Here is a 20,268-nt window from a genome sequence, read left to right as displayed (position 1 = left end):
CACTCCAGTGCCTGTTCGGGTACACTGAGGGAGAATTTTGGCACGGTCTAGCCAGCACGTTTTTCGGACTGTGGGACAAAACCGGAGCACCCGGAGGAAACCCACCCAGACACAAATAAAACATACAGATTCTGCACAGACAGTGACCCAAGCTGGGAATCGAACCCAGGTCACAACGTGCTGGTTAGGGACATCGACCATGGTAAATTCTTCCTCAGTGTACCCAAACAAGTGCCAAAGTGTGGCGACTAGGGGATTTTCACAGTAACTTCATTGCAGTGTAAGCCTACTCTTAACACTAATAAATAACCTTTAACCTCCGAGGCCACAATTTTACCAATATTATAAAAATACTTTTTTGAGATGGTAGAGACTTGGGCAAATTGAGGTTTTCCTTAATGGCAGTAATGAAGCTGTATTAGAAGTATCATAGAACATAGAACATAGAACATTACAGCGCGGAACAGGCCCTTCGGCCCACAATGTTGCGCCGACCAGTCTTACTTTTTAAAAAAAAACATTGACCCACTAATCTAAACCAATCCCTTTTCGTCCATAAACCTATCCACCAATCTCTTAAACGCCCCCAAACTAGGCGCATTTACAACTGCAGCAGGCAGGGCATTCCAGTCCCTCACCACCCTCTGGGTAAAGAACCTGCCCCTGACATCCGTCCTATAACTACCCCCCCTTAATTTAAAGCCATGCCCCCTCGTGCTAGATTTCTCCATCCGAGGAAACAGGCTATCACCATCCACCCTATCTAAACCTCTAATCATCTTATATGTTTCTATAAGATCCCCTCTTAGCCGCCTTCTTTCCAGTGAAAACAACCCCAAATCCCTCAGTCTCTCCTCATAGGACCTCCCCTGCATACCAGGCAACATCCTGGTAAACCTCCTCTGCACCCTCTCCAAAGCCTCCACATCCTTCCTGTAATGTGGGGACCAGAACTGCACACAGTACTCCAAGTGCGGCCGTACCAGAGTTGTGTACAGTTGCAACATGACGCTGCGACTCCTAAATTCAATCCCCCTACCAATAAACGCCAAGACACCGTACGCCTTCTTAACTACCTTATCTACTTGATTCCCAACTTTCAGGGATCTATGTACACATACACCTAGATCCCTCTGCTCCTCCACTCTATTCAAAGTCCTCCCGTTAGCCCTATACTCAACACATCTGTTATTCCTACCGAAATGGATTACCTCACACTTCTCCGCATTAAACTCCATCCGCCACCTCGCGGCCCAGCTCTGCAACCTGTCCAAGTCACCCTGCAAACTTCGACACCCTTCCTCACAATCTACCACACCTCCGACTTTGGTGTCATCAGCAAACTTACTAATCCACCCAACTATACCCTCATCCAGATCATTAATAAAGATTACAAACAGCAGTGGCCCCAAAACAGATCCCTGAGGCACACCACTCGTAACCGCACTCCATGATGAATAATTACCATCAACCACCACCCTCTGTCTCCTATCTGCTAACCAATTCCTGATCCAAGTACCTAAATTACCACCAATCCCATACATCTGCATTTTCTGCAGAAGCATACCATGGTGAACCTTATCAAACGCCTTACTAAAATCCATATATACCACATCTACTGCCTTACCCCTATCCACCTCTTTGGTCACCTTCTCAAAGAACTCAATAAGGTTAGTAAGGCACGACCTTCCCGCTACAAAACCATGCTGACTATCTCTAATCAATTCATTACTCTCCAAATAACTATAAATCCTATCCCTAATAATTCTTTCTAAAACTTTGCCCACTACAGAAGTAAGACTCACTGGTCTGTAATTCCCAGGGAAGTCTCTGCTCCCCTTCTTAAACAATGGGACAACATTCGCTGTCCTCCAATCTTCCGGTACTATACCAGAGACCAACGACGACCTGAAGATCAGAGCCAGTGGCTCTGCAATCACCTGTCTTGCCTCCCATAGAATCCTAGGGTAAATCCCGTCCGGACCAGGGGACTTATCTATTTTCAACCCATCTAGAATATCCAAAACATCCTCTGTATCAACTACAATACTTTCTATTTTACACCCCTTCACCCCAGTGACCTCCTCAGCTACATTCATATCGTCCTGCGTGAACACCGAAGAGAAATAATGGTTCAATGCCTCTCCAATCTCTTCCGGTTCCACACACAACTTCCCCCTACTGTCTGTAACTGGCCCTAATCTTGCCCTGACCAACCTTCTGTTCTTGACATACCTATAGAACGCCTTAGGATTCTCCTTAATCCTATCAGCCAAAGTCATCTCATGCCCTCTTCTAGCCCTTCTTAACTCCCTCTTCAACTCCCTCCTAGCCAATCTAAAGCTTTCTACTGCACTACCCGAGCCCTCAAGCCTCATCCGAACATAGGCCTCCTTCTTCTTCCTAACCAACACATCAACTTTTTTTGTGCACCACGGTTCCCTAGCCCTACCAATTCCTCCTTGCCTGACAGGGACATACCTATCACAGACCCACAGTAGCTGCTCCTTGAAAAAACTCCACATTTCAGACGTTCCTAGTCCCTGTAATCTCCTAGTCCAATCAATGCTTCCTAATTCTCTCCTAATGGCCTCATAATTACCCTTCCCCCAGCTAAAACTACTGACCCGAGGTTCATGCCTATCCCTTTCCATCACTAAGGTGAACGTAACCGAATTGTGGTCACTATCACCAAAAAGCACACCAACTTCCAAGTCTAGCACCTGGTCCGGCTCATTTCCCAGCACCAAGTCCAATATAGCCTCACCTCTAGTTGGCCTATCTACATATTGAGTCAAAAAACCTTCCTGCACACTCTGAACAAAAACTGACCCCTCTAACGAGCTAGAGCTATAACAATTCCAATCAATGTTAGTAAAGTTAAAATCCCCCATAACAATTACCCTATTACTTTCACTCCTAACCAGGATCGTCTCTGCAATCCTTTCCTCAACCTCTCTAGAACTTTTTGGAGGTCTATAAAAGACTCCCAACAGGGTGACCTCTCCTCTCCTATTTCTAATTTCTGCCCATACTACCTCAACAGACAAGTCCTCATTAAACTTCCTCTCTGACACTGTGATATAGTCCTTGACCAATAATGCTACTCCACCCCCCCTTCAGGATTGTATCTTCAGGATTGTAGAAATGTGTGTATGAAGAGCACAATATATTACAATTAATACCATTTCACAAATAGCAGATGTGATTTCTGAGCACTAGTAGGCAGTACGGTGGCACAGTGATTAGCACTGCTGCCTCACAGGGCCAGGGGCATGGGTTCAATTCCCAGCTTGGGTCACTGTCAATGTGGAGTTTGCACATTCTTCCCATGTCTGCGTGGGTTTTCTCCAGGTGCTCTGGTTTCCTCCCACAGTCTGAAAGATGTGCTGGTTAGGTGCATTGACCCAAGCAGGTGCCGGAATGTGGCGACTCAGGGAATTTCACAGTAACTTCATTGCAGTGTTAATGTAAGCCTGACTTGTGACTAATAAATAAACTATAAGTACTTTAACTTTAGTGTACACTGGTTGTCTATTATGCCAGTGGATATTTGAAAAACCATTCATCATCAGTGTACTGGTGCAGAGTGTTCAGTTTGGGGAGAGGCAAGCAGATCAACGTGTTGTGAGAATTGTTTGTATATTAACAATACTAAATTGTACTCACTCAGTGGGCATGAACTGAGGATTCAGTTGTGCTGTAGTGTAGTGATTATGTTTCTTCACACATGAAAGGCTCACACTTGGAAAAAGGCAGTAACATAATCAAAACTTGTTTTATTACAGATAAACTGAAAGTGGGTTTAGGAGGTATATAACAAAAACAGAAAATGCTGGAAAATGTCAGCAGGTCTGACAGCATCAGGGTCATCTATACTCAAAATGTAGGGTCTACTCTCTCACAACACCAGTGTGTGTGTTATAAGACTTCTTACTGTGTTTACCCCAGTCCAACGCCTGCATCTCCACATCTATTCTCTCCCTACAGATGCTGCCAGGCCTGCTGAGATTTTCCAGCATTTTCTGTTTTTATTTCAGATTCCAGGATCCGCAGAATTTTGCTTTTATGTTCGGAGACATGTGCTTGTAAATAATTACAAAGCTAATTTAAATTTTTAATTAAAAGGTATTCTTTTTGAGCTGGTAAGCTCTGTTTCAGGTAATCAAATAAATATTCAGTTTTTTTTTCTTACCTCTTCACATTTTTCCACCAGCCTTTGGAAAGTTTCTTGTTTATGCTTTCGGCCTCATTGGACCTCCAACTAGGTCTTCCTCGTGACATCTCTCCAGGAGGTCCCACCAATGAAACCACCCTTACAGCAGCAGCAAGTGACAATGCCGTATGTATACACAGTTGTCCATATTCACAGCCAATCAATTCTACTCAGGCCTGCCACTAAGGGAGAAGCACCAAAGTGAACCATTGGATGACGCCTTTCACTTAATTGATTTGATTTATTATTACCGCTTGTATTGGGTTACAGTGAAAAATATTGTTTCTTGCGAACAAAGCAGACCGTTCACAGGATACGAAAGGGAGAAGGAAGGGGTAGGATGCAGAATATAGTGTTGGAGTTACGGATAGGTTGAAAAGTAGGATCAGCTTAGTATATGAAGGGGCCATTCAAAAAGCTGATGGCAGCAGGAAAGAAGCTGTTTTTGAGTTGGTTGGTACGTGATCTCAGACTTTTGTATCTTTTTCCCGATGGAAGAAGGTGGAAGGAAGGTGGGATCCTTGATAGTCAGGGTCCTTTTCCCAAGTTGGATGGGTCAATTACTCGGGGGCACAGATGAGAGGGGGAAAGATTAAAGGAGATGTAAGTTTTTCACACAGAGGGTGATGAATCCTGGAATGCATTGCCGGAGGAGGTGATGGAAGCAGATTCTATAACAACATTCAAGAGGCATCTGGATAGATATATGTATAGGCAGGGAATAGAGGGATAAGGACTGCATAGAGGCGAAAAAATATTAGATTAGATAGGCATTAGTGTCGGCACAAACTTGGTGGGCTGAGGGGTTTATTTCTGTGTTGTACTGTTCTTTATTCTTTGATTATGCTAGTTGCTTTTCCAAGGCAGCACAATGTGTAGAGGGAGTCAATGAATGGGAAGCTGGTTTGCATGATGGACTGGGCTACATTCACCACCCTTGGTACTTTCTTGTGGTCTTGCTCAGAGCAGGAGCTGTGATGCAACAGGAAATACCAAATGATTGCATGACTATGGAGCAGGAAAGTGCTCCTTTAACCACAAACCGGGTCTATGGAACAAGCAGCCCCCATAGGGCCAATACCAACATGGCAGCCTACACCCAGTTTGTGGAAAAACTCCAGCTCTGTGATGATTTGAGAAGGGTTTACTGTGGAGACAGGATGACAGAATAAGATAGTGGATTTGTGGGCAAAAACATGCAGTTCCACCTTTACATTCAGCAGGTGCTAAATTCCAGCCTTGATAATGTTCTCATTTTTCTCTTTTCTATATATAAATTCCACTCGACTTTCTTGATGATGCTTTTAATTTATGATGCAATCCAGTCACTTTTGATGCATTAGGTATTTTATATTTAAATATGATCTTATGTGAGATTCACTACTATGGACTGAATAAAAGAACTTAATTTTTTATGGATGGTTCTATATTACTATATTTCAATTTAATAATTAATAGTATTTTAATATTATTGCAATTATTGGACATTTATTTTGTCCTCATTCTGTATGGACAGTGATTAAGTACTACCCTGTGTGTAGGACTTAACCAGAAATATGGGCCAACAGTTACAAACTAACTCGAGAAGATACAGAATTTCACATGAGAGTGTTAATAGGTTATTGGCCAAACCTATTCAATGTTACAAAGGGTAATGATTGTAACTAATGACCAATTAGACTGGGGTGGGATGGCAGCTTGTGGGACCCATTAAATTGAGTGCCATGCTAGTGGCACTGTTCCTGGCACCAGGCATCCAACCCGCCAGCCCAGTTGCTAATTAAAGGCAACTCCCAAGTTACTCCTCTCTCCCAAGCAGTCAGCTGCACCTAGAAGAATGGGTGTAAGGAGGACCTGGAGGCAGTCAGCTGCTCCTAGAAGAGTTATCCAATCCAAGGTTGCCTGGGCAAAATTTTGTTTGCTATGTGAAATATAAGAAAAATTTCAATGAACATATATAAAAAAAGACAATGTAATTTTCGGTGCAAAAATTGGAACAGTTCATGTTGACCCTGATGTGAAGTCCACAATTTGGACTCCAATTTTCAGGCAGTTTGAAAAACTTTTTCCCCATGCAAAAAACATGTTGCCTCTGACATAAAAACATAGAAGATTGGAACAGGAGATGGCCATTTGGCCTTTCAAGCCTGCTCCGCCATTCATTACAATCATGGCTGATCCACTTTAAAGCCTAATCCTGCATTCTCCCCATAATCTTTGACCCTATTTGCCCCAAGTCTATATCCAGCTGCCTCTTGAATACACTCAATGTTTTGGCATCAACTACTTCCTGCAGTAATAATTCCACAGGCTCACCACTCTTTGGGTGAAGAAATGGCTCCTCACCTCAGCCCTAAATGGCCTACCCTGAATCCTCAACTGTGATCCCAGGTTCTGGACTCCCCACCAGTGGGGGAACATCCTCCCTGCATCTATCCTGTCTAGACCTGTTAGAATTTTATAAGTCTCTATGAGATCCCCCCTCATTCATCTGAACTCTAGCAAAAACAATTCCAACCAGGTCAATCTTTCCTCATACATCCCGCCATCCCCTGAGTCAGCCTGGTAAACCTTCGCTGCACTCCTTCGACAGCAAGAACATCTTTCCTCAGAAAAGGAGACCTAAACTGCACACAATACTCTAGGTGTGGCCTCACCAAGGCCCTGTATAATTGCAATAACACATCCCTGCTCCTGTACTCAAAACCTCTCACAATGAAGGCCAACATGCCATTTGCCTTCTTTACCACCTTCAGTGACTGGTACACAAAGACCCCTGATCCTGCTGCATACTTCCCTCTCCCAGTTTACAACCAGTCAGGTCATAATCCGCCTTCTTGTTCTTGCTTCCGAAGTGAATAACCTTACGTTTATCCAAATTGTACTGCATCTATTAATTATTAAATTGAAATATAGTAATATAGAACCATCCATAAAAAATTAAGTTCTTTTATCCAGTCCATAGTAGTGAATCTCACATAAGATCATATTTAAATATAAAATACCTAATGCATCAAAAGTGACTGGATTAACCCACTCACCCAACGTGTACAGATCATTCTGAAGGATCTCTGCATCCTTGTCACAGTTTATGCTCCCACCCAACTTGGTATCATCTGCAAACTTTGAGATATTACATTTTATTCCATCATCCAAATTATTAATAAATATTGTGAATAGCTGGGGTCCCAGCACTGATGCTGCTGTTCCCCCATGCATTCCTTGAATGTTTGCCATTGCCTATCCAGTGTCATCCCTTTAAGTAACTCTCCTCAATCTATCAAGGCCAACTCGTGCCTCATATCCTCATAGTTTCCTTTATTAAGATTCAGCACCCTAGTCTCCAAATCAACTATTTCACTCTCCACCTTTATAAAACATTCTGTCATGTTATGGTTGCTCATCACCAAGGAGTCTTGTTAATGATTCCCTTCTCATTACACAATACCCAGTCTAGAGGGCCTGCTCTCTAGTTGGTTGCTCCACATATTGGTCCAGAAAACCATCCCAAATACACTCCAGGAATTCCTCCTCTACAGAGTTGTGGCTAACTTGATGTGCCTAATCTATGTGCAAAGCATCTGATTTGTCCGCTCTTTGGGAGCATCTGAGCACTCAAATGAAGGGGGTGCTGCATTTAAATGGCTCCACAGCACTCAGCTCTCACTCAAACCAGGAGGATGGCAATGAAGAAACCTGCTCTTTGATTCACAGAGGGGCACCGCACCCACATGCTGGAAGCTGTGGAGGAGAGATAGGCAACAATGAACCCTTGGGCTGGCAGGAGACCATCCAGCAAAATCCCACCTGGATGACTGTTGCAATATTGGTCAGTGCCAGCAGCCTGCACAAGAGAATGGGGGTGCAGTGCCGCAAGAAGATGAACAACCTACTCCGCTCTGCCAGGGTAAGTACTCCCGGTCTCCTCTCTGCACTCCACCTTGCCATCACCCCTTGGAATGTCACTACGATTCCACAGGCAGTGCCCACACATGCCAGGTATCATCGATATCTGACCCAGATGGCCAGCTCACTTCATCCTCAATTGTGTTCTTGCAGGAAAAGCTTACCCGCAATGACCACAAGTGAGAGAAGACAGGTGGGGGGAATACCTGAACTGAGAATCTTGACTCCAAATGAGGAGAATGCCCTGGAGCACAGAGGAGAGGCGCAGGAGCAGATCTGGGCCTGAGCGAGAAAAGTGAGGAACCACTGCAACTTCATCCAGATGACCCAATTTAATTGAGTTCTGTGTGTGCCAGACCACTGACCCAGCCATGTATTAATACCATGTCCCTTTCCTTGCAGGAACATCACTCAATCAGACTGACTTGTCTCCCAGCAGTGTCCCACCACCCACCCCAGACATGATCTGGAAGGACATGTCTGAGGGCGAGAGCGAAGAATTATCACGGCTATCACCTGTACCCTGCACCATCGGAGGGAAGGACACCTAGGTGGCCAATCTTAGCAGACAGGCCTCTGGGTCACTATCTGCTGAGCACCAAACTGCTCCTGGTATACATCAGGTGGAGGCAGGAATATCCCAGAGATCAGACACTGGTACTAATGTTGTAGCTTTACCCTGTTCTGCCCAATGTACCTGAGTTACGCTGGTCTCAGGAAGGGGGATTTAGATTGGCTGGTCATTCCCAGGCTTTCCGACATGGAAGGTCCCAGGATGTGCTCCAGCAGATCCACCTCCCCCTAGCTGCATGTAGGCCCCTGAGTTACTCCGTTGGATAGAGGGACTGCTGGAGTGAACTCCAGAAGTCTCATCATCATCTGGTGCTGATAGTACTGGAGGCCTGCCGTGGTCTGAACCATACAGGTGAATCCCTCAGCCATGGAGCTCAGGAACTGAGTCAGGCATTGGAGTTCTCGTGACATGGATCTGACCTCTTGCCCCAGGCTTTACTCTGCAGATGCCACCCTTGCAGTATTGGCCTGAATGCCACACATCAATGTAACTCCACATGATGTCCAATCAATAGTTATTCTCATTATCTATATGATGCAACTGCATAGGGGTTCCAACCTCTTATACTTCATGCAGATACTTCTACTAGTTACTGGCCACTTTAAACACAATTCTAGTGAACTATAGCCAAAGTAATGATTGAACAAATATATATCCTCTAAAACAAAGCAATAAGTGGCTGCTACACGACCTCAGCAAGGCATGGATAAATTGTTAGATGCCAGAATCTAATAATGGATAACCTTAAAGATGTCCCTAAGTCACTTGTCAAACTGAATGTTGTAAACTGAATGTAGCAGGAAAGTGACCATCATGTGTTTCAGTATTGTGTATGCTCAAAGGATGTTGACTAAAACAAAGGGTGTTGTCCATCATGTGTACTCAACATGCTGCCTGCTGATTCAGCTCTTTTATTGTACAAATACTGGAACCACACAGTAGGACTAATAGGTTTTATGGATTCACACCAACATTTCTCGAGATAAAGGCATAGCTAGATATTGTTGTGTAGCAACAATAATTCTCCCCTTAACTGGGATAGAGGTGTTTTGCTCTATACTGTAGCTGTCTATTCATGACTTAAGGTAAATACCACTTTAAATATCTTTCTGGAACATTATTTAAACTTGGATTCTCTCCTAGAACTATCAGTGTTGCAATTATCATCAAATGTAAATTGCATGTTTGGTTCTGTAATAAACTTCTGTATAAGTAGAAAATATATTGCTCACAAAGTTTCCTGTATGATCCCAACTCCATATGCTCTTCAGTGGAGAGGTACCTTATTGAGGAGAGGTGTCTGGACCTCTATAATATCTGCATTGCAACAATCTGGCTAAAACTTGTTCTTATTCATTTATAGGATGAGGGTCTCGCTGGCTGGACCAACATTTATTCCTAATTTCTCTTGAGAAAATGATAGTGAGCTGCTGTCTTGAACTGCTGAGGTCCCTGAGGTATAGGTACATCCGCAGTGCTGTAAGGGTCAGGGGTGGGGGGGTGTTCCAGGATTTTGACCCTGCAACAATGAAGAAACAGTGATATACTTCCAAGTCAGAATGGTGTTTGGCTTAGAGGGGAACTTCCAGCTAGTCGTGTACCCATGTGTCTGCTGTCCTTGTCCTTCTAGAATATAGATAGTAGCAGTCATGGGTTTGGAAGACGCTGCCTAAGGAGCCTTGGTGAGTTTCTGTAATGCATCCAGATGGTATACAATGTTGCCACTGTTCGTCAATGGTGGAGGGAGTGAAAGTTTGTGCAAGGGATGCCATTCAAGTGGGCTACTTTGTCCTGGATGGTGTTGAGCTTCTTGAGTGTTGTTGGAGATGCACTCAGCCAAGTAAGCAGAGAGTATTCCATCACAATCCTGACTTGTGCCTTGTAGATGATGGACAGGCTTCGGGGAGTGAAGGGGCAACTCTCTAGCCTGAGGATTCACAGCCTCTGACCTGATCTTGTCGCCACAATATTTATATGACTGGTCCCGTTCAGTTTTTGGGTAGAATGTTGACATTCAGAGATTCAGAGATGGTAATGCCATTGAATGTCAAGGGATGATTGTTAGATTCTCTCTTATTGAAGATGATAATTTTCTGGCACTTGTGTAGCATGAATATTACTTGCCACATTTCAATCCAAACCTGAATGTTGTCCATATGGACACAGACTGCTTCTGAAGAGTCACAAAAAGTAAAGTACTTGAAAAATTTTTTTATGATATGATTGATAAACGATTTGAAGAAGGGGAACAGGTAATTATTTGAATTTGTTTATTGGAATGTTCAAATAAACTTGCATCATAAACACTATAGTTAAGAAAGCCCACCAACTTTCTCAAAAGACTAAGGAAATTCAGCATGTTTGCTGCAAATCTCACTTTTACAGATGCACTGTGGAAAGCATTCTTCTTGATTGTATCACAGCTTGGTATGGCTCCTTCTCTGCCTAATTCTGCGAGAAAGTACAAAAGCTCGTGAATGTAGCCCAATCCATCACACCAATAAGCCTCCCATCCATTGACTCTGTCTATATTTCCCGCTGCCTTGGAAAAGCAGCCAGCATAATTAAGGACACCATGCATCCCGGACATACTCTGTTTCACCTTCTTTCATTGGAAAAAAGATACATAAGTCTGAGGACACGTACCAGCTGACTCAAGAACATCTTCCCTGTTGCTATCAAACTTTTGAATGGACCTACCTCGTACTAAGTTGGTCTTTCTCTACATCCTAGCTGTGACTGTAACACTACATTCTCCACTCTCTCCTTTCCTTGCATAGAATCCTACAGTGCCGAAGGAGGCCATTAAGCCCATTGAGTCTGCATGGACCAAAATCCCACCCAGACCCTATCCCCTTAATTCCATGCATTTACCCAGCTCATTCCCCTGACACTAAGGCACAATTTAGCATGGCCAATCCACCTAATCTGCACATCTTTGGACTGTGAGGGGAAACCGGAGCCTCCAGAGGAAACCCACTCAGACATGAGGAGAATGTGCAAACTCCACGCAGACAGTGACATAAGCTGGGAATCAAACCTGGGTTGCTGGTACTGTGACACAGCAGTGCTAACCACTATGCCATCTTCTTTATGAACAGTATGCTTTGTCTATATAGCATGCAAGAAATAATACTTTTCATTGTATACTGATACATGTAACAATAATAAATCAAATCATTGAGTTATAGAGTCATGGAGGTTTCCAGCATGGAAAAAGGCCCTTTGGCCCAACTTGTCCATGCTGTCTTTTTTTCTTAAAGCCCTAAGCTAGTCCCAATTGTCTGCATTTGGCCCATATCTCTCTATACCCACCTTATCCATGCATCTATCTAAATGCTTTTTAAAAGACAAAATTGTCCCCACCTCTACTACTACCTCTGGCAGCTTGTTCCAGACACTCACCACCCTCTGTGTGAAAAAATTGCACCTTTGGACACTTTTGTATCTCTCCCCTCTCACTTTAAACCTATGCCCTCTAGTTTCAGACTCCCCTACCTTTGGGAAAAGATATTGACTATCTAGCTGAGCTATGCCCCTCATTATTTTATCGACGTCTATAAGATCACCCCTCAGCCTGTTACTCTCCAGAGAAAAAAAGTCCCAGTCTACCCAGCTTCTCCTTATAACTCAAACCATCAAGTCCTGGTAGCATCCTAGTAAATCTGTTCTGAACTCTTTCTAGTTTAATAATATCTTTTCTATAATAGGGTGACCAGAACTGTACACAGTATTCCAAGTGTGACCTTACCAATGTCTTGCACAATTTCAACAAGACATCCCAACTCCTGTATTCAGTGTTCTGACCGATGAAATAAAGCATGCTGAATACCTTCTTCACCACTCTGTCCACCTGTGACTCCACTTTCAAGGAGCTATGAACATGTACCCCTAGATCTCTTTGTTCTGTAACTCTCCTCTACCATTAACTGAGTAAATCCTGCCCTGATTCAATCTACCAAAATGCATCACCTTGCATTTATCTAAATTAAACTCCATCTGCCCACTGGCCCAACTGATCAAAGATCCCCTTGCAGTCCGAGATAACCTTCTTCATTGTCCATTATGCCACCAATCTCGGTGTCATCTGCAAACTTACTAACCATGCCTCCCATATTCTCATCTAAATCATTAAAATAAAATAACAGTGGACTCAGCAATGATCCTTGAGGCACACCACTGGTCACAGGCCTCCAGTTTGAAAAATACATACCAACCAATGTGTTGGTGAAATCAAATCAAAAAGAAATTTAGACAAAATTAATGTCATTTGTTTCCACTGTAGAATCCTTCAAAATTAAAATATTAATTCTCCTTATCCATTATTGATTATCATCCATTCATTTATTACTAACAGATCTTCATTACATCAGCAGCTGTTTGTGTGGCTAATTCTATTTACATTTTCAGAGTGAAGTGAGTTTCATTTTAATGGAGTGTGCTGACAATGTAAGATAAAACCCCATATGTACTCTCTATTTGAACTTGATTGTGTCAAATTAGTGCAGTCTGTTATAAAGAAATCAAATCAACTCAAACTAATTGCATTAGGTTTCAGAATGACATGAGTTTAAAAGGGTTTATTTTGAAGTGTGTTCGAAGCAAATTTACTGGATCAATTTAGAGTGAATGGGAGCTTGCAGATAACTTACAGCTGAACATCAGAACGTCCCCCATAGACAACACAATAGGTAATGTGAAACCTCCTGGGTGATCAGCTGAAGGGGCAGATTTCAGAGGAATCGTCTGTGATCTGGCACGAGCAGAGAGAGTGGCTTGACAATTCACAATTATGCATCAAACACGACTACCCATTTAAAACAATAAATACTCCAAATTCTGATTGAATTATAGGATCCCTACAGTACAGAAGGAGGCCATTTTGCCCATCATGCCTGTACTAACCGGAATCCCACCCAGGTGCTATCCCCATAACCCTATGCATTTACCCTAGCTAGTCCCCCTTACACAATGGGGCAATTGACGAGTCAAAAGTCTGGTAAGATTATGATAGGGGGCTGGAAGGCACTAGGGAGCATAACAAAGAGGCAACTCAGGTTTCCATCCAACATTAGTCTCACTTCTCACTTCGGGAGAAGTGAGCGTGTATTAGACCAGCCACAGTTGGGGTTGTGTTAAAGGATTCCCTGTGTCAGGAAACCACAGAGCTCACCCTTGATTGACCCAGCAGGACTACATGCTGAGGCCATGCTTGTACATTCTTGCTGAGATATATCAAAAACAGTAACTTACAGCAAAGATTCAGCTTTTTATATGGTTAGTATTTGTCTCGAAATTTCTTAAAAATTTGAATCATCACTGATACTATTCATTGACCATTTAATAAAAACATTGGCCAGAATCTTCTGCCCTCTCTGATTGCATGTTTGCATGTTTAATCCGATGGGAGGGTAGCAGGTGAGCACCTCATTTCCTTCCCACCTTCACCCTGGTTATGATCTGTGTAGGGAAGCCTGGATGAATGCAGCTGCAGCCAGGCCTGTCGCCATGTGCACAAGTAAACTTGTGAGGGCCACTTCGTCCTCCTTCAAAGGCCTGGCATGCCTGATCGAGGGTAACTTACAGCTGAACATCAGAACGTCCCCCATCGGGAAAGTGGCTCTTGCTGCCGACCCCCTCTACTCTTCCCTGAACCCCCCTACCCCACAACCCCACCCCACAAAACCCCTCTCTCCATTATTTACCTGTGGGCTTGATCACTCTAGCATCCTGAGTGTTGGGTCCATTTATTTGTTTGAACAGGTGAATGGACAGCACTTGGTATGAGTTTAAAAATGGGTTTCTCTTATTGAACAGAACTTAAAAAGAAAATAACATGACAGAGGCAAAGAAAAGTGAACTTGGAAAATGGCTTCTCAGCCAAGCCCCAAACTGAACTTCAACACACTGAACTGAACTAACACACTATAAAACCAAAATATATTTTGACCCATATCTCGTTATTGGAAGTATTTTCTGCAGGCTGTCTCCATCTCAGAAAAACAATCCTTGCAGCTACTGTTGTGCTGTTGTTTGCCTGCATTGGGATGCAGTCAATTTTCAGCTAACCCATCATGGCTTCTGTCAATACAATTGTTAAGCTTAGCAGAGCTAGTTGCATGGGCAGAAATATCTTAAAATGAAGTCTTTGCACAGACCGAAGCAAACAAGGCCAGGCATACACAGGGTCTCTCACTGAGCCTCCAGTGGATATCATTCCTGCGACAGCCAGCGTCTTCCAGTGCCACTTTCTAGCCAAAGAGTTGCGGACTCTGATTGACTGGCAGCCATCGGTAGGGGGACTGCTGCCCAAGGGATACTGATCATGCAAAATGTAGGGCAGGAGTTACTCAGTTAATGGTAGGGAGTTGGGGAGAGTTATAGAGCAAAGAAATCTAGAGGTAGAGGTTCATAGTTCCTTTAAGTGGAGTCACAGGTGGACAGAGTGTTGAAGAAGACATTCGGCATGCTTGGTTTCATTGGTCAGAACATTGGATACAGGAGTTGGGACATCTTGTTGAAGTTGCACAAGACATTGGTAAGGCCACACTTGGAATATTGTGTACAGTCCTGGTTACCCTATTATAGAAAGGATATTATTAAACTAGAAAGAGCTGAGAAAACATTTACTAGGATGCTACAGGGACTCGATGGTTTGAGTTATAAGGAGAAGCTCACATTTATCTAAATTAAACTCCATCTGCCATTTGTGAGCCCACTGATCCAATTGCTCAAGTTCCCATTGCAATCTTAGATAATCTTCCTCACTGTTCAAAATGCTACCAATCTTGGTGTCATCTGCAAACTTACTAACCATGCTTACAAAATTGTCATCCAAATCATTAATATAAATGACAAATAACAGTGGACCCAGCGCCAATCCCTGAGGCACACCGCTGGTCACAGGCCTCCAGTTTGAAAAACTACCTTTGACAACCACCTTCTGTAATCAAGCCAATTTTGTAACCACTTGGCTGCCTCCCATGGATCCTGTGAGATTTAAAATATGCAACAACCAAACACGTGGTACCTTGTCAAAGGCCTTGTTAAAGTTCATGTAGATAACATCAGCTGCACTGCCCTCATCTATCTCCTTGGTTATCCCTTCAAAAAACTCAAATTTGTGAGACATGATTTTCTACTCACAAGCCATGCTGACTGTCCCTAATCAGTTCTTGCATCTCTAAATGCCTATAGATCTTGTCTCTCAAAATGCCTTCCAACAATTTACCCACCACAGATGTGAGGCTCACTGGCCTGTAGTTCCCAGGCTTTTCCCTGCAGCCCTCCTTAACCAAAAGCACAACATTTGCCACCCTCCAATCTTCAGGCACCTCACCTGTGACTATCAATGAATCAAATACCTCTGCTAGGGGACTTGCAATTTCCTCCCTAGCCTCCCACAATGTCCTGGGATACATTTCTCAGGGATTTATTTATTTTGATGCGCTTTAAGACTTCCAGCACCTCCTTCTTGGTAATATGTACACTTCTCAAGACATCACTATTTATTTTCCTAAGTTCCCTAATATCCATGCTTTTCCCAACAGTGAATACTGATGAGAAATATTCATTTAGGGTCTCACCCATCTCTTGTGGATCCATACATTGATGACCTTGTTGATCCTTAAGAGGCCCTACTCTCTCCCTTGTTACTCTTTTGCCCTTTACACTGAGCTGCCAGTTCCGTCCTTCCCTTAGCCATGTTTCAGTAATTGCTATAATATCCCAGTCCCCTGTACCCATCCATGGAGATTGTAATGCTGGTTAAGAGGAAGAGAGAGTTGTATGAAATGTACAAGCAGCAAGGAACAGATCAGATGCTCGAGGAGTATAAAAAGTGCAAGAAGCTACTTAAGAGGGAAATCAGGAGGGCTAAAAGAAGACATGAGGTTGCTTTGTCAGACAGAGTGAAGGATAATCCAAAGAGCTTCTATAGGTATGTTAGGAGCAAAAGGATAGTGAGGGATAAAATTGGTGCTTTTGAAGACCAGAGTGGTAGACTGTGTATGGAACCAAAAGAGATGGGGGAGATACTAAATGGTTTTTTTGCATCCGTATTTACTGAGGAAACGGGTATGGAGTCTACAGAAATAGGGAAACAGGTAGGGAGGTCATGGAACTTTTACAGATTAGAGAGGAGGAAGCGCTGGCTGTCTTGAGGCAAGTCAGAGTGGATAAATCCCCAGGACCGGACAGGGTATTCCCACGGACCTTGAGGCAGGCTAGTAGTGAACTTGCAGGGGCCCTAGCAGACATATTTAAAATGTCAGTGTGCATGGAGGAGGTGCCGGATGATTGGAGGGTGGCTCATGTTGTTCCGTTGTTTAAAAAAGGTTCCAAAAGAAATCCAGGAAATTATAGGCCAGTAAGTTTGACGTCAGTGTGGGCAAGTTATTGGAAGGTGTGATAAGGGATAGGATCTACAAATATTTGGATAGACAGGGACTTATTAGGGAGAGTCAATATGGCTTTGTGCGTGGTAGGTCATGTTTGACCAATCTATTAGAGTTTTTCGAGAAGGTTACCAGGAAAGTGGATGAAGGGAAGGCAGTGGATGTTGTCTACCTGGATTTTAGCAAGGCCTTTGATAAGGTCCCTCATGGGAAGTTAGTTAAGAAGATTCAATCGCTAGGTATACATGGGGATGTAGTAAATTGGATTAGACACTGGCTCACTGGAAGAAGCCAGAGAGTAGTTGTGGAGGATTGCTTCTCTGAGTGGAGGCCTGTGACTAGTGGTGTGCCGCAGGGATCGGTGTTGGGTCTGTTGTTGTTTGTCATCTATATCAATGATAGCGGACAGTGAGGAAGGTTTTCAAAGCTTGCAGAGGGATTTGGACCAACTAGAAAAATGGGCTGAAAAACGCGAAATGGAATTTAACGCAGATAAATGTGAGGTATTGCACTTTGGAAGGACAAACCAAAGTAAAACGTACAGGGTAAATGGTAGGACTCTGAAGAGTGCAGTTGAACAGAGGGATCTGGGAATACAGGTACAGAATTCCCTAAAAGTGACGTCACAGGTATCCACCAATAAATTGTCCCTTACTGTCAGGAGGATTAGTAGGGTTACATGGAGTTATAGGGTCAAAACGAGTGCTTTTGGTACATTGGCCTTTATAAATCAGAGTATCGAGTATAAAAGTTGGAGTGTTATGGTAAGGTTATAAAAGGCATTGGTGAGGCCGAACTTAGAGTATTGTGTACAGTTTCGGTCACCTAGTTACAGGAAGGATGTAAATAAGGTTGAAAGAGTGCAGAGAACGTTCACAAGGATGTTGCCGGGACTTGAGAAGCTGAGTTACAGAGAGAGATTGAATAGGTTAGGACTTTATTCCCTGAAGTGTAGAAGAATGAGGGGAGATTTGATAGAGGTGTATAAGATTTTGATGGGCATAGATAGAGTAAATGCAAGCAGGCTTTTTCCACTGAGGCTAGGGGAGAAAAAAACCAGAGGGCATGGGTTAAGGATGAAAGGAGAAAAGTATAAAGGGAATATTAGGGGGGGGGCTTCTTCACACAGAGAGTGGTGGGAGTGTGGAATGAGCTGCCGGATAAAGTGGTAAATGCGGGGTCACTTTTATCATTTAAGAAACTCTTGGACAGGTACATGGATGAGAGGAGTGTGGAGGGATGTGATCCAAGTGCAGGTCAGTGGGACTAGGCAAAAAATGGTTCGGCACAGAAGGGCGAAAAGGCCTGTTTCTGAGCTGTAAATTTTCTACGGTTCTATGCCCTGAGTTCATCTGCCTTGCCCGTCAGGCCTCTTGCATTGAAATAAGTGCAGTTTAATCCGGATTTCCCTTGCTCTCGATCTTGCTTTTGCCTGACCTGTTTATTTAATTACACATTAGTGTCACAAATAGGTTTCCATTAACACTGCAATGAAGTTACTGTGAAAATCCCCTAGTCATCACACTCAGGCACCTGTTCAGGTACACTGACGGAGAATTTAACATGGCCAACATACCTAACCAGCACATCTTCTGGACTGTGGGAGGAAACTGGAGTATGCTGAGGAAACCCACACAGATACGGGGGGGAATGTGCAAACTCCGCATAGACAGTGACCCAAGCCAGGAATCGAAGCCAGATCCCTGGCACTGTGAGGCAGCAGTGCTAACCACTGTGAAGACTAACACAAACAGAAAAGTGACCCAAACAAAAAACTATTGCAGACAAAATATATAAGACAAAACTGTTAACTTATTGAATGATCCATTGTTAAGCACAGTAAGTGAACACTTATTTAAACATTCAGAAACAAAATGGGAATATTCATTATTAAAAAGGGAACAGGGCAATATCAATTCATGGAAAAAGCAGGTGCGAAATGCAAATCTGATGTGTAAGTTGCACAGGACTCTGAATAATAGATAAATTAGATTTATTAATGACCTTTTCACAATATACCTTATGCGCTTCAATGACATTGATTCATGATATTAAGATGGAGGAGCAAATTCTCTCCAAAGATTTACTGTTGCCACTGACACTTATGAAAGTATTAAAAATACAGCAGGAACAAGTATAACCTTTGGGTATTATTTCAAACAGATTTAAATCAGAGACATATCCGCATATCAGAATCGCTAACATTTTCTCTTACTTAGTAAGACAGGAATTTAGAGGTTCAACTTCAGAGCAGAAATAATATATAAATTTTCCGAGGGAAAAATTTTCACTCTGCAATTTAAAAAGTATGCAAATCTAGATTTTAGAGGCTTATTATTGAGGTCAAAAAGAATTACAAAATCCACTGCATCTTGGCAAATTTCAGTTTGCTTTCAAAATCGCCATGCGAAGCCGTTGAGAACTGGTTGAATGCAATGCACTTTGACCCTTACTTTGCATTAAAGTTACCAATGTCTACCAATCCAATAATGGATCAGTTCCAGCACTGGGTCAATACCACACTGAGGTTCTCCTTAATTAATTAATTAATTAATTGCACATCAAATTATTATATAGAGAATAACAAATGATTGGAACTGTTGCTAAAATGTTGCACACTCAGGGAGTTGGGGCATAACAGCGAAGATTAAGTTGTGGGTGGCACGGTGGCACAATGGTTAGCACTACTGCCTCATAGCACCAGGGACCTGAGCTTGATTCTCGGCTTGGGTCACTGTCTGTGCAAAATCTGCACATTGTCCCTGTGTCTGTGTGGGATTCCTGCAGGTGCTCCAGTTTCCCCCCACAGTTTGAAAGAGGTGCTGGCTAGATGGATTGGCCATGCTAAATTCTCCCCCAGTGTACCCGAATTGGCGTTGGAGTGTGGCGACTAGGGGATTTTCATAGTAATTTCATTGCAGTGTTAATGTAAGCCTACTTGTGACACTAATAAATAAATCTTAAACTTGTTGGTACCACCAATAATAAACCAAAAATGAATGCAAAACCCACTGTCGTTTTCATGTATAGTGCAATCTTTTTCCTCTTCATTATTATCCAATTTTATTGAATTAGAGTTTTGATGTAGCACGGGGAACACCCATGACTGTGGATAGCTGCACCAGTATTTCCAACAAGTTTCAGTTGATAGAAATAATATGCTTGCCAAGATTGGG

This window comes from Carcharhinus amblyrhynchos, chromosome 5 (assembly GCF_965287045.1).
Source record: "Carcharhinus amblyrhynchos chromosome 5, sCarAmb.v2.hapA, whole genome shotgun sequence".
NCBI classification, from domain to species: domain Eukaryota; kingdom Metazoa; phylum Chordata; class Chondrichthyes; order Carcharhiniformes; family Carcharhinidae; genus Carcharhinus; species Carcharhinus amblyrhynchos.
The sequence above is the reverse complement of the archived record's forward strand: the minus strand, read 5'-3'. Positions refer to the sequence as shown.